The sequence below is a fragment of the Protopterus annectens genome, chromosome 8.part0, assembly GCF_019279795.1.
Source record: "Protopterus annectens isolate FY-2018-M chromosome 8.part0, PAN1.0, whole genome shotgun sequence".
NCBI classification, from domain to species: Eukaryota; Metazoa; Chordata; order Ceratodontiformes; family Protopteridae; genus Protopterus; species Protopterus annectens.
The window spans coordinates 879,540,619-879,560,219 of record NC_056741.1 but is presented as its reverse complement, the minus strand read 5'-3'; the positions used below and the strand labels follow the sequence as shown (position 1 = coordinate 879,560,219).

General features: G+C 39.3%; 1 protein-coding gene across 6 annotated transcripts in view; it reads left to right on the top strand.

Moving 5' to 3' along the window:
• The window catches only part of CCDC120 (coiled-coil domain containing 120), a 1,397,471-nt gene that overhangs the window by 1,124,276 nt on the left and 253,594 nt on the right, over window positions 1-19,601 (top strand). The window lies entirely within an intron of this gene.

The window sequence follows — 19,601 nt, the reverse complement described above, 5'->3', positions numbered from 1 at the left end:
ACCATGGTAAAAAATTTCTCCAAAGCCAACTTCATGCTTCTTAAGACAGAAGTGGTGAACTTCATGACACCCATGCAGATGGACAATACAGTTACGACTACTGAATCCTACACAATTGCACTTTATAAGCACTTACATGAGTGTATGGATCGTGCTATCCCAAACAGAACCAAGATGCTATCCTCCAAAAAAAGGAAGCCAATCTGGTGGTCCCCTGCCATAAACAAACTGTACAACAAAAGGAAGAAACTGTTGCAAAAGAGAGTAAAATCCCATGAGTGGAGGAGCTCCCTGGTCAGCCTCAGTAAGAAGCTGCGATCCCTGATAAAATCCTGCAAAGCTAGTTACGAAAACAAAATCGCCACTGATTCTAAAGACAACCACAATGCATTCTATAGCTATGTCAAGAGTCTCAATGGCAACACTCAGATCTGCTCTGAGCAGCAGCACAATGGCACTAAATATACAGATCCATCTGATATTGCCAACATACTGGCAGATAGGTTCAGTACTACCTTTACCCCCATCTCACCCCCTAAAGAGCCCATCTTTATACCGGTAGAATGCAAAGTTCCTGTAATCACGGCTGCACAGGTAAAAACCACACTCTCCAAAGCCAAGAACACTGCATCCATGGGACCAGGCAACATCCCAGGCTGCGTTCTACATGAACTACAGAACGAACAGGCACCCCACTTAAGTACCATGTTCAGTCATAGCCTCACCTCACGCTTTGTGCATGCTGAATGGGGCACAGCAACGATTATCCCACTCCACAAGGGGGGAGCCACCACGGACCTTAGGAACTACTGCCCCATTAGCCTGACAAGCCTGGTCTGCAAGGCCATGGAACATATCATCATGGAAGTTATAAACAAAGACATTGGGAATCTCCAAACTCTGGACCCCACCCAGTTCAGGTTTGTAAAAGGCAGATCATGTCTCCTAAACCTGATAGACTTGAAGCAGTCACCAAAGCCGTAGACAAGGGTAAGGTGGTTCACACATCCTATCTAGATCTTGCCAAGGCTTTTGACACCATCCCCCAATCTGGAATTATAGATAAACTCACTAAACTACGTATAAATCCCTATGTCACAAGATGGGTTGCCAACTGGCTCACTGACAGAACCCACACTGTGAAAGTAGCAGACTCCAAATCCGACTTCAGACCAGTGACAAGTGGAGTACCACAGGGTTCAGTCTTGGGTCCTCTCCTGTTTGGTATCTACTTCTCTGAAGTACAGGCTAACACAGAAGGTCTTTGGCTAACGAAGTTTGCAGATGACTGCAAACTAGGAGCCATAATCGAAACTCTCAATGTGGACATCCTACAAAAGGGCCTCACTGAGACAGATGCCTGGTGTCAAAGCCATGGCCTCAAGCTCAATGCCAAAAAGTGCATTGTCATCCCCTTTGGTAAAAACTCTGTACCCATGAACTACAACATAGGTGGTAGTATACTTAACACTGAAAGTGTGATAAGAGACCTTGGGACACAGGTGGAAAGTAGTCTCTCTTTTGATAATCACATCGCCACAGTAGTCAGGAAAGCCTTCTACGTGGCACACCTCATCACAAAAGGTTTCTCATCCAGAAAAAAAAAGGTCATTGTTCCCCTCTACTCATCACTCATTAGACCCATTATAGGGTACAATGCCCCTTTGGTATGTACCTCACAAGACATCTACCACAACTGGAAAGGCCGCAGAAATACCTCACAAAGAGGATTACCGGCCTCAAACAGATGCCCTACGCAGACCGTCTCAAAAAAACTCCAGCTTTACTCCGTCGCATATCGCCTACTCAGAGGTGATCTCTGCCTAACATACAAAGCTATGTCAAACCCAGATCTGTTGGACATGCTCCACTTAAAGAAATCCCAGTCCTTCCGAACTACACACTCTAAGGACCTAAACCTTGTCACCACAATAAACAGAACATGCCGGAGGGATAGATTCCTGTCCCAGAGACTTCCCATACTCTGGAATAAACTACCTATTTATATCAAACAAAGCTCCTCATTAGCAATCTTCAAGAAAAATCTTGATGACTGGATGGGAAATAGGAAATTCAACCTGGGGATCACCTCTGTGGCTCTGCTCGACAGTGGCACAGGAAAATTTTCTTGGGTGGCAAAAGCCAGAGTACCTTTTTGGCTGGGCTTGTATAGGCCCCAGGGCCGATAGCCTAGTACCTACCTATAGATTGTAGTACAGTGGTGTTCAGGAATATACCTTTTCACCACTGTAGTGTGATCTCAGAGTTGGTATGTATAATTAGCCAGAGGTTTGGGGGGGGGGGGTGAAAAAGTTTTTTTATTGAACCTATGTGATTCAATTTTGTGTGTATTTGAATCTTTGTGATTTGAATTCTTTTAGCGGTGTAACAGACTTTCAAAGTTTTGATACTTCGAACATCTGTCACGTACTCGTATAGTGTGCAGTTACTTACATCAATATGCACTCAGTCAAAAATAGTTTCTGCATGTGACTGAAATGTAGAATATCAGTGTATGCAGATGACTGACTGTGTGCATGTCAAGGTAAGGAATGAACACTTATTTTTAAATGGTTTGTGTGCTAGAAGCAAAGATTTATATTTCCTGTATAAAGAGCAACTTTGTGTTCTCTTGCTGAAGGAAATAATGCTAGAGCTGGTGTGATTAGTAGCACTGTTTTGTGAAAGAGCACACACACAGTCGCATAGCAGAAATGCTTTATCAGACAAAACATTAAAACTAAGTCGCACATGAAGCTTTTCTTACTGAGAAGTACAAAAGCTTCATGCTTGCCATTTTCAAAGTTTATGTACCTTATAATTGACTGTTGATGACGACACTCTTCATACCTTATAATCGACTGCTGATGATGACACTCTTCATACTTTATAATCGACTGCTGATGACGACAATCTTCATACCGTATAATCGACTGCTGATGACGACAATCTTCATACCGTATAATTGACTGTTGATGACGACACTCTTCATACCTTATAATAGACTGCTGATGACGACACTCTTCATACATTATAATCGACTGCTGATGACGACACTCTTCATACCTTATAATCGACTGCTGATGACGACACTCTTCTGTTTAGAAGTGTGCTTTGTTCATTTTGTCAAGACCTATGCAGCCAAGTGAATAGGAAGGCATTGACTGAGCAAGGGAACCAGTGTATAAACAGATATCTTTCAAGGCTAGACTTACTAGTGTATAAACAGATACCTTTCCAGGCTAGACTTGCAGAATTTTAGCAGCTAAGTGAGGAATTTATTCAGAGCAAATAGTGAGGGTACTGCACGGCTCTGCTTTTGTACTACCATCCTTGCCAAATCAGACCTTACTCCAACAAATTTCTAGGTTTGCATTTCAAAGTCCCATGCTCAGATAACACGTCACTGGCTTTTGCTGAAAAAGTGTACATACAGTTATATAGACCACCAGGGTGCTTGTAGCATAATAAATGGATTTGTTCTGGTGGATTGTGGTTTGTTTCTTGTTTAAAAAAAAAAAAATCATATAACTTTAGCTAGATTTTTTATTTTAAGAAACCAATACATGATAATCACTGGAATAGTTATAATATTTTAGAACATTACGAAGCAAGATGATATTTAGTACACAGTGAACCCTTTGGGTTTAAATGTTTACAAGTAATCAGAAGTCCTGATTTGTTTAATTTAATCAGTTTATTGTATTAATTTCAGCAGTTGCTCCTTACTGATATTTTTATATAATACTTAAGTTCTTGTATATACATACATGTGTGTGTGTGTGTGTGTACGTGTGTGTGTGTATATATATATATATATATATATATATATATATATATATATGTATTATTTGTTTATATGCACGCTCACACACACACTTACAGTTGTTTATTTTTATGGAGAGGTCGTTTCATCACTTGGTAAGTGAAGTGAAAAAAGGGCAATGATCAATTGTTCAGTTATGGATAGTGACTGTTACCACAACATTCTGAATTTACTTATAATTGTCAAGTCAAGCAACGTATATTTGATTTTTCTGTTTGGCCTGGTTGGTATTGAAATTAGCTGAATCATGCAGTGGCTGGCTAAAACATTTTTATGTAGTTTTTTAACCAAATCAAATAAAGCTTTATTGTCATTTGGACCATACAACCAAAAAGTGCACATCTGAATGAAATTTAGTTTCTTCAGGCTCATGGATGAACCATTTGTGAAAACATAAACACACAAACATATGAAACAATACACACACACACACACATACACACACACACACACACACACAGAATCCAAGCTAACCGAAGCTCCATCTCCACACCAGCAAATCTCAGTCCAGTCCAGTTTTCACAGACCCAAGAAAAATCAAAAGTCGTGATCAGCCTATATCCAGCAGATAATTAATTAATCAGGTCCTACCATCCATCTTCAGTACTACTGTCCATTCAGAGGCCTCCATGATCACTCTTCACCATCTACACTGTCCCAGCCTCATCTCTGACCCAGCATAGGTACAGTTCTCTCCATCAAAACCACATCCGGATCCAGCACAACATCAACCGACACCATCAGACATTCGGTCACCACCATCCGCTCCAATCAGCGCACCTTCCACATGTAGTCCCAAACAGTCATGACCAGACCAACCATCCCAGCCACTCCAAGCTACTCCGTGCAAGTCCAGTGGTTTAAATGGTCCATCCAACACCATGGCTGCATTTTCGCAATTCACCTGGCCACAGGTGGACTCCAGAAGAAAAACGGGCACATACTGACACATACCCCAACACTAACACAACACAAACAGTGAAAAGAACAATGGGAGCCAAAGAGACCGCAGCCACAAAAGGTGCCACCATCTTGCGAATAGTGTAGCTTGAAATCATTCAGAATGAAAAATTGTTGTTTTGTACTGGGGTAAAATTTTAGGTTAGAGGTTACCAGACTGGTTTGCTGGTGGTGAGTCACATTTATTTGATTTTTGCATTTTCAGGGTATTTAAATATGTATTATGCAGTTACCCTGTTGTTATCTCTCTCAAGTATTATTGTTTACAGGTATTTGGAAGACATTTATACATTAGAACAGGCATCCCTAAACAGACAAAAGTTTTGTGTTATAATGGGGATCATGTTTTAGCCATAATTCAGTTACTGCTGTAACATTTGTTACATTAATCTATACAAGTACTGCTTTGACATCAAATTTACCAGCTGTAAAACCTTTAGAATCATTAGGCAGGAATATTGGTTTATTTTTCAAACATTGTTTTTAATAAAAAAGGCTTACTGAAGTCTCTTGGCTTGACCTACATATACCATAATTAGAGAGAAAAGAATGACTATGTTAGATGAAGTATGACCATTTTTCTTGGTATAAGTACATGAGGGAACTAGTGCAGTGCCCACTTTTGGGTTAGAACAGTCAGAACAAACACATCTTAGCTGCCAGTTTGTTTTATCTAGAGTTAGGCTTAGGCAAATTCGGTTCTCCAAACATAATAGAATTGTGAGCCATGGTTCAAGTAGGAGGGGGTGCCTTGCTTTATCTAGTGCAACAAACTTAGAGGTCACACAACCTTGGGGTAAATTATAAATTGTGGATGATTAATCCAGTTTGACAAATTTAGTCCACTTAAGCATGTTAAAGCTTAACTGGGTGACAGCTTTACAACCATATATCTAGTAAAGGATGTGGTGTAGCAAAGAGAAGTTCTGGAGTTATAAGCAAATGAATTTCAGAATGATGTCTGGTTAATAAAAGCTGATTTTAGTGCCATTAGGGTGATAAGAATTGATGGAAAAGGAGCATTTTACCTTTAGTGAGATAGTAAAACTGGGGGTAGTAGGCTAGAGGCTGATGATAATTATTATAATGTTGAGTCAAATGTTTAAAAATGTTGGTAAAGGGGGACCAAGGAATGAGGTGTGGTAGGTAGAACAAGTGTGTTCAGGTTTGAAGGAAGAATGAATGAGCCTTGAGGTAGGTGGGTTCTGAAGGATAGTGCAAGGCAAGAAAGATGCTAATGTAACAAGTAAAAACATTCACCACAGAACGTACCTCACTGTAAAGACAGTACATGAGAAATGGGTAGAAGAAACAATATTTAAATTAGGTTGCAGGGGAGAATTAAGTAGGAGTAAATTGTCAGGAGAGTAATGCTACACAAAAATTATTTGCAAATGATGTGATAGAGTGTGATAAGAACAGTGGCAGTGTTGCCATTAGGAGACAGAAGGAGTAGGGAAGAGTTCAACAAGGTGCACACAGGTAAGACGGAGAGATTCCAGCCGTTGCATTGTGGGAGGCCTGAGTTCATGATTACTGTTTGCCTTTACAGTAACAGACTTGCTGTGGAAGGGTACCCTGAATCAGTCAAACCTGATAGGTGATCACACCTGTTAGTGCTAAGGAGAGGAGGCACGCAAGTAAAGCCCCATACAAAAAAATGATGCAATGCTCAATATGTCTGAGTACCAGGGAGTATGGAATGAGGTAGCTAATGGGCGAGATAGATGAAAAGCAATCTAATTTTACAATTAGTTAAGTCTATGCCTTCAGGTAAAGTCTTACCGTGTTAATACTGTAAGCACCTGTAGCCTGATGTTCCCAGTGCCAAAAACATACAGTAACTGACACATACAAGTTTTTTGTAATACGGAAGAGGTGAAGCATTAGCAGATTAGCAAAAGAAGCAGTAAAACCTACATCAAACAGTACAAAAAAATAAAGAATTGTAGTTTCCCTATATTACTGATGATTGCAAATGACTTAACAGAACGTTAGAAATCACAGCAGCTGAAAAAACAGATAATTGATGACAAAGAACTGCCTTAGTCATATAGCAGTGAGAGACAAAACCCTCGCTGTTATTAAAATGATAATAAGCTTTTAATTATTACCAGCACAGAGAAGAAATGTCCATGTAACAGTGTACTCTGGGCAAGAACACAAAGAGTTAATGTATTCTGTAAAATGCATTGGTGTGATAACAGTAAAGTAACACTTATTCATTTTTATATTTTTTGTTTGAAATGATCAGAAGTCATCTGCTCAAGAGATCTGAATCTCTTTTACAACATAAATAGAACATGTTTGAGGAATAGATATGTATCACAGAGAATGCCACTTCTTTGAAATCCTCTTTCTTGCTGTAAAACAAAGTACTTCTCTTACAATATTCAAACGTAATCTGGATGAATGGATGGATAACCTCAAATTTACCGCTGGTATAACACCATTGTCCTTCATGGATCAGGGAAACATGCTCATCTCAGGCTTATTTGTAGATAAAATGTAAGGGCTGAAAACTAGCATGGGAATGTAAGGTTAAGCTTCTAAAGATCCTCACTGACCAGTAACCAAGTAAGTACCTATGAACCTAAGAAGTCTGTTCAAGAACATCACATGCAGTATGAAATAAACACTGTGGTACCATTTTTGGCCTGTGAGCGAAAGCGTATAGTAATTCTTAACAAATGTATGATATTACATTAGGTATTGCTATGAACTGGATAGGTTTTGAAGAATACTGGCATAGCTCCAAATAGATTACCAGCAAAGGACAGAAGAGTTAAAATCCAAACCAAGTAGTAAAACTTCATAAGCAAGTATCAAAGCATTGATCCAAGTAAGTCATAGCAGACAGAAACAGAAAACAGAGGTATTTGCACCAGTTAGATGTTTGACAGACGGTATGAATTTATTTTTTCCAGGCAGTCTTGGTGGCTTTTTATGCAGCTTGTTGCTTGCTGGTGTGTTTTGATTGCAATGATGCCAGTAAAGGTGGTCAATCAGTATTTTAAACCGACCTGTGATTTAGGATAACATAAGTAAGAACAACATTGCACAACAGAAAGTTTTGCCAGCAGGCTCATAGATTTAGCACAGTCAGTTCTGATGTCACTTCTGAAGGGTACAGTGGCTTGAAGGGCACCTTTAAGCTTTGGGGAAAAATACAGCCTTCCAGCTGTAAAAAAACCTTGGTACTTTGATTACATAATTACTTGTCTGTCATTCTTGTAGACTTTTTGGCAACCTTTGAATGAGATGAACAAGGAAATGCTATTCCAATATAAAACGAGCCTTTCAACAGCAGCTTTAGACATGAGAATTAGACTTCATTCATCTGCCAAATGATATTATTAAAACTATAAAATATAGCACACCTGCAGTTTCATAATATAGATGTTTGACATGTCATGGGCAACAAATGCATTATTAAGGTTGTATATATTACATCTAGGAGGCTGCATTACTAAAGCTGAACGCATTTGGGATCTGGACTCGTATGTGAAATCAACAAGTACTGAAATGACAATGAAACAGTGACTATAGAAACTCATTGCTAAATTGTTAAACTCCTCTGCACCCCCCCCCATGCATGGGAATAAACCCCCTCAATCCCTGTTACTTATATATACTGACACTGAGATGCTGCATCTCAATGAAAAGTAAAGCGCTCAGACATGCAGTAATCATGAACTTTAAACAAAAAATAAATAAGTTGCAAATGTCATATCGTAGACTGAGCTAATATGTAGCAAGGCATTTTTTCCTTGGGGAAAAAATGCAGTTTTCTTTGTACTTTGGTGAAACCTTAGAATGAACGATTCTGTTGCAAATGTATAATGCAATGCACAAGGACTGGGACTGATGTATAATACAATGCACAAGGACTGGGGCTGACGTATAATACAATGCACAAGGGCTGGGGCTGATGTATAATACAATGCACAAGGACTGGGACTGATGTGTAATACAATGCACAAGGACTGGGGCTGATGTGTAATACAATGCACAAGGACTGGGGCTGATGTATAATACAATGCACAAGGGCTGGGGCTGATGTATAATACAATGCACAAGGACTGGGACTGATGTATAATACAATGCACAAGGACTGGGGCTGACGTATAATACAATGCACAAGGACTGGGGCTGACGTATAATACAATGCACAAGGACTGGGGCTGATGTATAATACAATGCACAAGGACTGGGGCTGACGTATAATACAATGCACAAGGACTGGGGCTGACGTATAATACAATGCACAAGGGCTGGGACTGATGTGTAATACAATGCACAAGGACTGGGGCTGACGTATAATACAATGCACAAGGACTGGGGCTGACGTATAATACAATGCACAAGGGCTGGGACTGATGTGTAATACAATGCACAAGGACTGGGGCTGACGTATATATAATACAATGCACAAGGACTCCGGCTGAGGCAATGAAAAATTCCAAGGCTATTGCTGTGCCATTGTGAGAAGGGCGCAGTGGATATGTACTGATATTGTACATTTGTAGTATGCCTCAGTGAGATCTGAAACTTTGTGATTGTCTTTTTGTACCCTTACCTCTGAGTGTAATGCTGCTGTATTATTTGCTTTTCCAGGCCTCAGTTAGGGGGAAGATGCTTTTGGTGATGACATGAGGCAAACGATTTGAAAAGCTAGTACATAATTACACACACACACACACACACACACACACACACACACGCACACACTCTTTGTGTTTCCCCCTTAGCAGTAGCTATAGCAGCAGTAGCCTTCTGATCAGCAGTCCCTGCAGCTGGCCATAAGCTGCCACTAACACCTCTCCTCATTCACTTGACCTGCCTTAGCCTTCTCTGGACTCAACCTAACCCATGTCTAGGACTAGGTAGGAGATTATGGATGGCTGGTCCAGTGTCATATTGCTGCCTGGTAGTGTGCCCTAATTCTTGTTACCCTGTGGTCGCCTTACAAGCTCCACAGTTACTGCCTTTTGGAGGTGTATGCATGCTTCCACAGTTGTGCAACCTCCTGACTAAATGGCTTTTACCCCTAAACAGCTAGAACTCACCAGTGTCTTGACAGTGCTTATTTCAGCAAACCTAGGCTGCCTGTCTCCTTCCAGGATGGCCACGTCAACATCAGTCTCTCACTCACTCCATTTTTCTCCCTTCAGCCCTCCAGCACCCATTCCGCGAACAGAGCAAGGGTCATGTGGGGTACAATAAGGATTTTATCTCTTTGCACCATGGGACCACTTGCTTCCTCCTTTCTTGATACAAAATTGATCATGTATGTTTTATCCAGAGGCACTGCCTCCTACCATATGAGTACAGCACTCACATTATCATAGCTAATGTTTCCCTGGATGGCCACATTTGTTCCTGTGCACTCTGCTGGCTCCATGTCTTGGTCTGTTCCTCTGTAAACTGAGAACATTTCTTATAGTTTCACAAAATGAACTAGAGATCTACCTCTGAACATGCATCTTAACTGTCCCTGATTTTGCAGAATGTTTCTTATCGTGCCTCAAATTTTTGCCCTGTCCCTTATAACATTTTTTATTTTTCTGGTAAGTCATTGAAGATTGCAATCAGTCAATAATGCTAGATAGTAGAGTTTTAAATTTAGTGTCCAGAGAATGCATGTTAATGCAGAGGAATTTGTTATGTTAACTTTTTAAGTGCATTACAGCAATATTTAAAATTTGCCTCTGACTTTGGACCTTTGTCCTCTCATTATTTTTGGCTTTCTCCCCGATTCTCCAGCAAAGAAGTTGAGCTACCTCTGAAGCAAGGTATGAAGCATTTGGAGATATTTTTCATTTTGATCAACATTTTGCAGTGATTTAAGCGGTCTATAATCGAGTAGTTACAGTTTTGTAAGCTGTTGGAATATAACCTGCTCGCACTGAGCAGCAAGACATGGGCAGTTTTTGATGGGGTTAGAACCCAAAGCATTTGCTTGAATTGCCCAGCCGTTTATCAGTTCTGGTCAGTAAATACTGAAGTTGGTGACTAAAATCTGTTCAGTATTTCATTAGTTAATTCTAGTTTTGGCATGTGGACAATCCCAGGATGCTTATTTTGTAGTGAATACTACTCATATACAATAGACAAATCCATGTTTTAAGCATATTAGCACTTCTTCTCAACATTCAAGTTAGCATCTTGTTAGACATGACAGCTATATTTAATTAATTTGAATGTAATGTTTAACCACCCTGACATGTCCTAGGGCAGTACTGAACTATTACCTTTCTTTTCATCTAAGGACATTAAGTTCTCATTGCCTCTATACATCCCTTGTTCTATCTTTCAGGTAATCATCCATTTTACCTTGTTTGACAAAACATAAGTAATTCAAGTTGATTTATCACATGTATTCCCCAAAGCTCTTCTGTTACTGCCTGTCATCTGGTTAAGGTTTTGAGGTTTTTCTACAAGTGATCTATTTGTTCGAGACTCTGGATTGAACCTATGAACCTTATGAAATTAAACAACAGGAAGGAAGGACCACCCCTCCTGCACCTCACCCATGAGTTGCAGATTTCAGCCTACACGCACAAGCTACTTGCTGTCTCAAAGCTGTTAGTTCTACAAAGTCGTCTTTGACACCTCATTCAGGCAATATCTCTTCTTTAGGCAGAGTCAAACCTGGCCATTTAGTTCATCAAAACTTTTCCTCCCTAAGATGTGGAGGATTAGTAACTCGCTAGAAGTTAAACTACATTCTGCACCACAAAAACAGCCTCACTCTTTCTGTCCAGAATATCCAGTCTTTCTCTTTCTTCCATTTCCTAGTTCAGCAGTAGCTTAGGTATTGTTTGAACATCTTGCTGTACAAAGTGCTACACACTTTGTTTAAGCCTTCTGTCTTGCCATAACGAACACACAGGCACCACTGTAGCCATGGTAACATGCATACATGCCACTGACAATCTGCCTACTTGCTCTCTCTCTCTCTCATTTGCGAGCTGCTCTGTTTCGGCCATCATTACATAACTGCATGTACCCTTTAAAGCCATCAGGTTCTCTCTTCCTATTCCTCTTTTTCTCCGTGTTTCCACCCATTCTCATGGCTTCAGCACAGGTTACTATACATTTTCCATAATTAGCACTAAAGTCTGGAATGAATGTCCATGTCAAATGTCCCCTCCCTTCTTTTGTCACAGAATTAAAACTCAGTTTTAATAGTGCCTTTATTCATTACTGGGGCTGAACTCTAGAATGCATTTCTGGACGTAATTTATCTTTACCCTTTTTAGCTGTTCTGTTTTAATTGGTGCTTTGTCACGTCTATTTTTCTTTTTACATTAATTGTACCTCTTTACCTTTGCAAGCTCTGGTTATCATGGGTAAAAATGGTCATTTCTGGAAAAGCCACATAACCAGTTAACAAATGAATAACCTAACTAAAATACTCACTCCCCTCCTGCGTTTCACCGTCTTATATTCTCAGCTTCTTATCCAAATACTACTGAGTATACGTAAGGAATAAACTTATCTTAGCCCCAGCTTAACCGCCCATGTGTCGCAGATGTTTGACTATATTTTGGAAGCTATACATTTGGTTGAAGCAGGTTTTGCTGAGTAATGCTGTTAGCTGATTTCTGGATTTTTCCAAACTATTGGCATATCAATGGCTTTCAGTTTTCCTTGGGATGTAAGTGACTTTTCTGTGCATAATAACTATATAATAGGGTGCATTGGGTCTCCCCCTCCATGTAAAATGTGGAAGCTTTTGCATGTTTTTTTTTGGTTTGTTTTTTAATTACTTTACATTCATTTTTGTTTGATGAAGTTGCAGTAATCAAAATCTGCATCACTCAGACATACCACATGTGTATATTTCATACAATATATGTATTACACTACTTTCCTGTATGTTAACACTACCAGTGTTGTCCATATTGCTGACCCTTTGATACTTACTAAGCTAATTACTGCTCAGTGTTTATTATTTACTGTATACTCGGCTTAACTAGCAGTATAGGTCTGGTATTTGACCATTGAACATGTCAGTTATGCACTTGGAATTTTATTCAGGTTACTATCTGTCTGGACATTTGCTTAAGAAGGCTTTGGACATAGTTACCAAAATTCAGTGATTAAATAAACAGGCATTGAAGGGTGTGATTTTTCTCTATATTTTTGCTTAATTTATATAATACATTCAGTCACTCACTTAATTTTCTAGTGTTGTATATTTCATAGCGTGCTGTGCACTATTAATTATTTTCTTTAATATTCCACTTGCTTTCAGCTGTCATTTAATCATCCATTAATATGGTGTTCTCTTCCTTTTCACCTTCCTACACTTAAATGTATTTAACATATCATTTCATTTTAACACCTTCTAATGTTCCTGTCAGTGGGAGTAGCACATAGTTACTGTAAAACGCTTCCTCAATTTCATGGAAGTAAATTATCTTCGTGTGGCCTCTACCACAGTTTGCTTTAATTTGTAAGGCTCTAAAACCTTGCTAACAAGCAGCCTATCTATGAAGCTAAATGGCCCGCTAGATAAAATATTTTCTAGTCTGTCAGCATGTGTTGTATATTTTGGTACTGCTCAACTGACAAAAGTTCTGGGATTATTCAGTGTTCATGGACTTTTTGAAATTTGATACTGTGTTATTGGTTGATTTTAGTAAGGGAATTTAATTGGTAGGTGGGTTTACCAATTTATATGATGCATGAAATAGTTTTAGATTATTTGTTATGATGAATTTCCTATGGTAGGAACAAAAGCGCTTAACTTTTTTTTAACAATAAACAGTTCTTACTTTAACTGTTGCTGCTGTTCTTTTGGCTGTACCACGTGGGATCATATTCTGACTAGGTGTATCAGCATCAAAACTCATGTTTGTAAGACAAATGTTTGTGCCATCAATAACAGGGTGATATATTGATGTTAAGAGTTTTTTTTCAAGGGGTCAGCAAGGCATGATGGTCCCCAGATGAGCTGCACAGCAAACATTTAAGCAGTATAGCTCAACACAGGATAATGTGCAGTGTGGCAAGAATGCGCATTTTCTATAGAACAGAGTTTTGTTTGTGCCTTTTGGCTTTTCCCGGTTAGGGGTCGCCACAGCGGAACTCCGGTCCGCTAATGATTGGCAGTAGATTTTTACATGCTGGCTTGCCGGGCCTAACACACAACCTTCAACGAAGGAACGCCCATTCACGCATGTCGCCACACAGAAGACGCTCTAACTGAGAATCAAACGGGCAACGTCTAACTGTGAGGCGACAACGCTACCGCATACCTAACAAATAATTGCCGTGAGTGCTTTATTGCAGTTAGGAAATTACCCCTTTTTTATATTTTGCTATCCTGATAAGTAAATCATGTTATGTAAGGTAAAACTCATTTAGAAAGCACTGTGGATAATAGTGGTTGTTCATGAGGTCATTACAGGAGTTGGACACAACTTGATCAAATTGGATGGGTGGATTGCAGGCTGATAGACCTTAGGAGCACATCTGGATCACTTTAAAACTCCCTAGGGTGACCATCTACCCCATCACACCTATCAGCAGGATGCCCAGTATTCCTTGTTTCTTGACTTCAAAAGTGTGAGCTGATGTTATGGCCACATTCATTCTTTATGCTGCCTTTTGATATGGCTGAATTGCAGGCTGGAAAAACCTCTCCCATTCCTGCAGTAGTGGTTTTTATTCCCAGTACTTTACAAGTGTATGTTGGTTATGTAATGCCACTGGAGAAGATCAGGTAACTAGTCTCCCAAGTTTCAAACTTTTTGTAGTCTAGAAAAGTCATATAATTTCATTTCATCCATAGGCAGAAGGTTGAAAACAAGTACACCATTCATGGCAAACAATTTATTTTAATATTTCCCCATCCTGACAAAATTATAACAGACAACATATCCTGAGACAAGCTTTTTTTATTGTGGTGCTGAGGTAGGTGCCATGTTCATTGGTATTCAAATATATAATAAAAAGTACTGGAATTGACAAAGTCCAGTGTGTAGCAGTACTCTTTAATGTTGTTGTATCTTTCGGCTTTTCCCAGTTAGGGGACGCCACAGCGGAACTCCGGTCCACTAATGATTGACAGTAGATTTTTACGTACTGACTTGCCAGGCCTGACGCATAACCTTCAACGAAGGTACGCCCATTCACGCTTATCTCCACACAGAAGATGCTTTAGCTGAGAATCGAACGGGACAACGTCTTACTGTGAGGCGACAACGCTACCACAGCACCACCACCGCAGCACTCTTTAATAAAAAAAATAAAACACGATAAAATCCACAGTAAAGCCACAGTAAATCCAAAGGAAACAAGTGAGATGAGCTCTTTCGCAACAAATATTGCTTCATCAGATCTACCATGCACACAATCCACCATGATTTTATAAGATAATAATTAAACACTTACTAGGCTCAATTACCTTAAAGCCCTAGAACTCAGTGCAGGCTTTAAGGGAACACTACAGTTTAAACCCTTGCCTCTATTTGCAGCCAAGTTATATATCCATTTAATTTCTAAGCACTCAGTGTGGGTCTTAACATCACCACCTCTTCCTATTATTTTGCCAAGCTCCAAAACCAAAAATTTAAACACATGGTCATTTCCTTCTTTCAATACATGCTTGGCAAGACCATTTCTGTCGTCCTTTCTATTGATGGCCTATACATGTCTGTATACTTTTGATGTATCTGCTAATTGTAATTGCAGCAATTTAGTATACCTGGCAGTATGTGAAATATGTGATTTCTACTATGTGAGTATGACCACTAGACAATTAAGAAATTGTATCAGGGAACATGTATATGCCAAGGACGACAGAAACGCTCTTGCCAAGCATGTATTGAAAGAAGGGAATGAGCATGTGTTTAAATTTTTAGTTTTGGAGCTTGGAAAAATAACAGGAAGAGGTGGTGATGTTAAGACCCACACTGAGTGCTTAGAAATTAAATGGATATATAATTTGGCTGCAAATAGAGGCAAGGGTTTAAACTGTAGTGTTCCCTTAAAGCCTGCACTGAGTTCTAGGGCTTTAAGGTAATTGAGCCTAGTAAGTGTTTAATTATTATCTTATAAAATCATGGTGGATTGTGTGTATGGTACATCTGATGAAGCAATATTAGTTGCGAAAGCGCTCATCTCATTTGTTTCCTTTGGATTTACTGTGGGTTTACTGTGGATTTTATCGTGTTTTATTATTTTTTTATTAAAGAGTACTTCTGCTACACACTGGACTTTGTCATTTTCCAGTACCTACTTTCCTGTTAACCAGTGTGCTCAAAACCGTTTATATTCTTGTTTGTGCATATAATAAAAAGTGTTTATTTTTTTCTGTTTTCTTACCCTCAGAATATTTACAAACCCACTATTATCTATTCCCCCATCACTAATGCGGGTAATGGTGGGTCCCACAGAAGTTGAGCTTTTTAGAAATTGATACTGGGGAGTACCCAGTTTAGTTGTGCCAACTTCTGAAATAAAGAAAACTGTCATTCCCACTGTAAATAAATTAAAAATGTCCTATGGAAGAGAAATTAAACTGAGACCCCACCTTTCCAAGTTGGTGGTAGCTCAAGTGAGTGTGAAAGATCCCATGGCATTTACTGAATAGAGGAGGGGAAAGGTCACTGTTGCCTTGGCAAAATTTTACCTAGTAAGTATTAATACCACCTCTGGTTTCCCCTGAAAAGAGATCATTGGCCTAGTGGGACTAACCTGGTCAGTAAAATGTAAGTAAATAAACATTCCTATGATAGTCTCCCTTACCACTTTCCAATCATTCCACCACAGACTTGCTGCCTCAAACACGTCACTCACAGGTTGTTGTATCTAGACAGCCATGCATACCAGCTTTCATGGAACTAACTAGACTTTCATGGCTTGGGAGCCAAACACAATCTGAAGTGAGCAGTCGGTAGGCATTTCGAAGAACTTGGATGTTTTTTAAAATTCTGACTCCAATTTTTCAAAGATTTTGATGTCACTGAAATATAATTGTGTAATTTAAATCTTTGTAACTAATTAGAGTGGTCCTTGGATGCATTTGGTGAAATCTGGAGCAAAAAATTTAATAAGTACCAAAGCCATGAATCTGAGTTTAATTTTACAAAAACAGTCTAGTAACTTTGGCACTTTTCAACATTTTGACTACAAACTTGTAATGTAATCATGTCTTTAGAGTGTGATAAATGTGTTGTTTCATATGTAAGCCCAATCATACCAATCTACCCTTTTCTTTCTTTTTTTTTTTTTTTAACTCAGAAGAGCAGTGTCACATTCCATTCTTGGTAAGATGTAGGTTCATAGGTGCTTACTAGACAATCAGTCTGTGAGGATCTTAAGAATCCTAGCCTTATATTCCCGTGGTAGTTTTTAGCCTTTATATTTTGTGAACAAATTACCAGGTGGTAAGCAGAACAAGGATACGTTGGGACATTTACATGTTTGCCATATCCATGAAGAATAAGGGGGCTAAATGGGGGGGGGGTGAATTTGTGGTTAGTCTGATACCCCTCAGGTTTGTTTATTCTTACCCTCAAGATAATGCAGCCTAGGAATAAGAGCAAAAGACACTGTAAAATGCATTTATGAGTTTTTTTTTTTTCAATAAGATGCATCAGTCTTAGAGTAAGAAGAATTATGTTTGGGGGCATGGGGTTAAGTTTTCTGCTTTTATTTTGTGAATCTTCCCAATATCCAAGGCATTTACTGTTTTGATCATATTGGATTCTTAACACAGTTAATTATACAGAATAAAAAAAGACATGTTTTGAAAACTATCCAGTAATAAATTAGGTTTCAGTGGATCCTCATAATTTAAGACTCAGGTGCACCTCCTCTCATCCAACCATATCTCCTACTAGTAACACTCTTAAAAGTTTTCTTTCAGCTATTCACAAACTCTAACATCCTTTACTCCACTCAGCTATCCTATCATTTCCACTTAGCACACCACTGCAGTTATCACATATATTTTCAATGAGTTATTGGATATGGAGTGCATGTTTATGCCTATTCCTAACCACTGTTTAGTGCTTTGTTGTTATAATTAGTAAACCTTCTGTCTATGCCAGGCTAAAATGCTTATATTTGCAGACTCCCACAGCTAGGTTTTGCAGTATTTAGAGAAGAGTTGCCTAATAAGCTGTTAAGGGAGTGTTATGTACTGAACATAACTTCCAGATACTTAAAATGATATAACAACAGCAGTCCAAATTTCAAAAGAAGAACAGTAGCTGTAAAGCCTCTATTGATGGCTTAATAGCTAAGAAACTTCTAGATACAATCTTCAAGACAAATTTAGTGTTAACTTCACCGTGCCTACTCACATTGTTGCTACTCACAATCGCAGAACATTTTGTTTCCCCTGGAATTGCTTTGAAACAGGTCTTAGAATCCTTTTTAAAGGCTAAAAATAATAGTTCCATAGCCGAGCCGTAGCTAGGTTGGGGTGAAGGGGTTGTTGCCCCAGGCACAAGCTGTTAGGGAGTGTGATCCCCGCAGCCAATCTGCTTGGAAGTGGGGTACCTGCAGTGCATTGACAGCACTCCTAAAGGATCACAATTTGGCATTCTGTTCATTCAGTTAAACGGTTGCTGTTGTGCAGCTGTTTAAATGACTGGAATGAATGCTGCTCTATTGGATTAGCAGTGGAGTGCAAAAAAGGAGTTAGCAAGAGACTGTTTTTTTTTTCTTTAACTTTCAAAAGGAACTTTTTATTTATTTACTCCTCAGGTTTAGTTTGAAGAGGTGCCAGTCTGGGGACCATCTAGAGTGCCACTTTAGCGAGCTGTTGCTCTGTCCAATAGGGCTAGACAACATACCAGCCTGGATTCTCATTAGTGGCGAGTATGCAGTGTCCAAGCTTTCAGCTTAAATTATTCAGCCTTGGTCTATTCCCAGCATTTGTGCGCGGAGAACAGCCACCATGACTCCCCTGTATAAGACTGGCCCCTCTACAGAAGAAGGTAATTATTGGCCCGTCAGCCTCACCAGCTTGATATACAAATCCATAGAACACATAGCAGAACTCATTTATGTTGACATACACAGCTTAACTGATCTGGACTCCAGTCAGCTTGCCTTTGTGAAGGGCAGGTCCTGTCTCCTGCACCTAGTAAGCCTCTTTGAAGAGGTTACAGATGCTGTGGACAGTAGTTGGTCACTACTTAGCTTGATCTGGCCAATACTTTTGACACTATTCCTCACTTTGGTAGCATTGGAATTGAAAAATGTAATAATCTTAATGTAGAGCCCCACTTTATTCCCTGGACTGGAAATTTGCTATCCAAGAGGTCCCAGATGTGAACGTTGCTGGTACCTTCTCTGAATATAATTTTTTTAGCTAGTAGGGGTACAGCATGGATCAGTGCTTGGCTCTCTCCTGTTTTGCACTTATTTTGAAGACATCTAAGCCAGTATCTCAGAAGTGTGGTTGACCAAGTTTGCTAATGACTGCAAGTTGGTCACTATTATCCAATCATTCACTGATACTAAACTGTTCCAAGAAGGGCTGTAATATACACATATCTGGTGCATCAAAAATGGTCTAATGAAGAATGCAAAAAGGTACAGCATAGTAGCATTCAGCAAAAACACTGCTCCCACTCTATAATGTTATAAAAGGTACTCCTCTTCCAATAGGTATAGTTTTGACAGACTTGGGTAGTTATGTGGATAACTCTTTTGTTTGATCATGTTTCCATAACAGCCAGGAAATCCTTCTGACTCAGTTAATTCTCAAGATCCACATAAATCATTCTCCTGCTGTAATCTTGTCTTATCAGACCCATCACTGAATGCAGTGTCCCCTTTGATA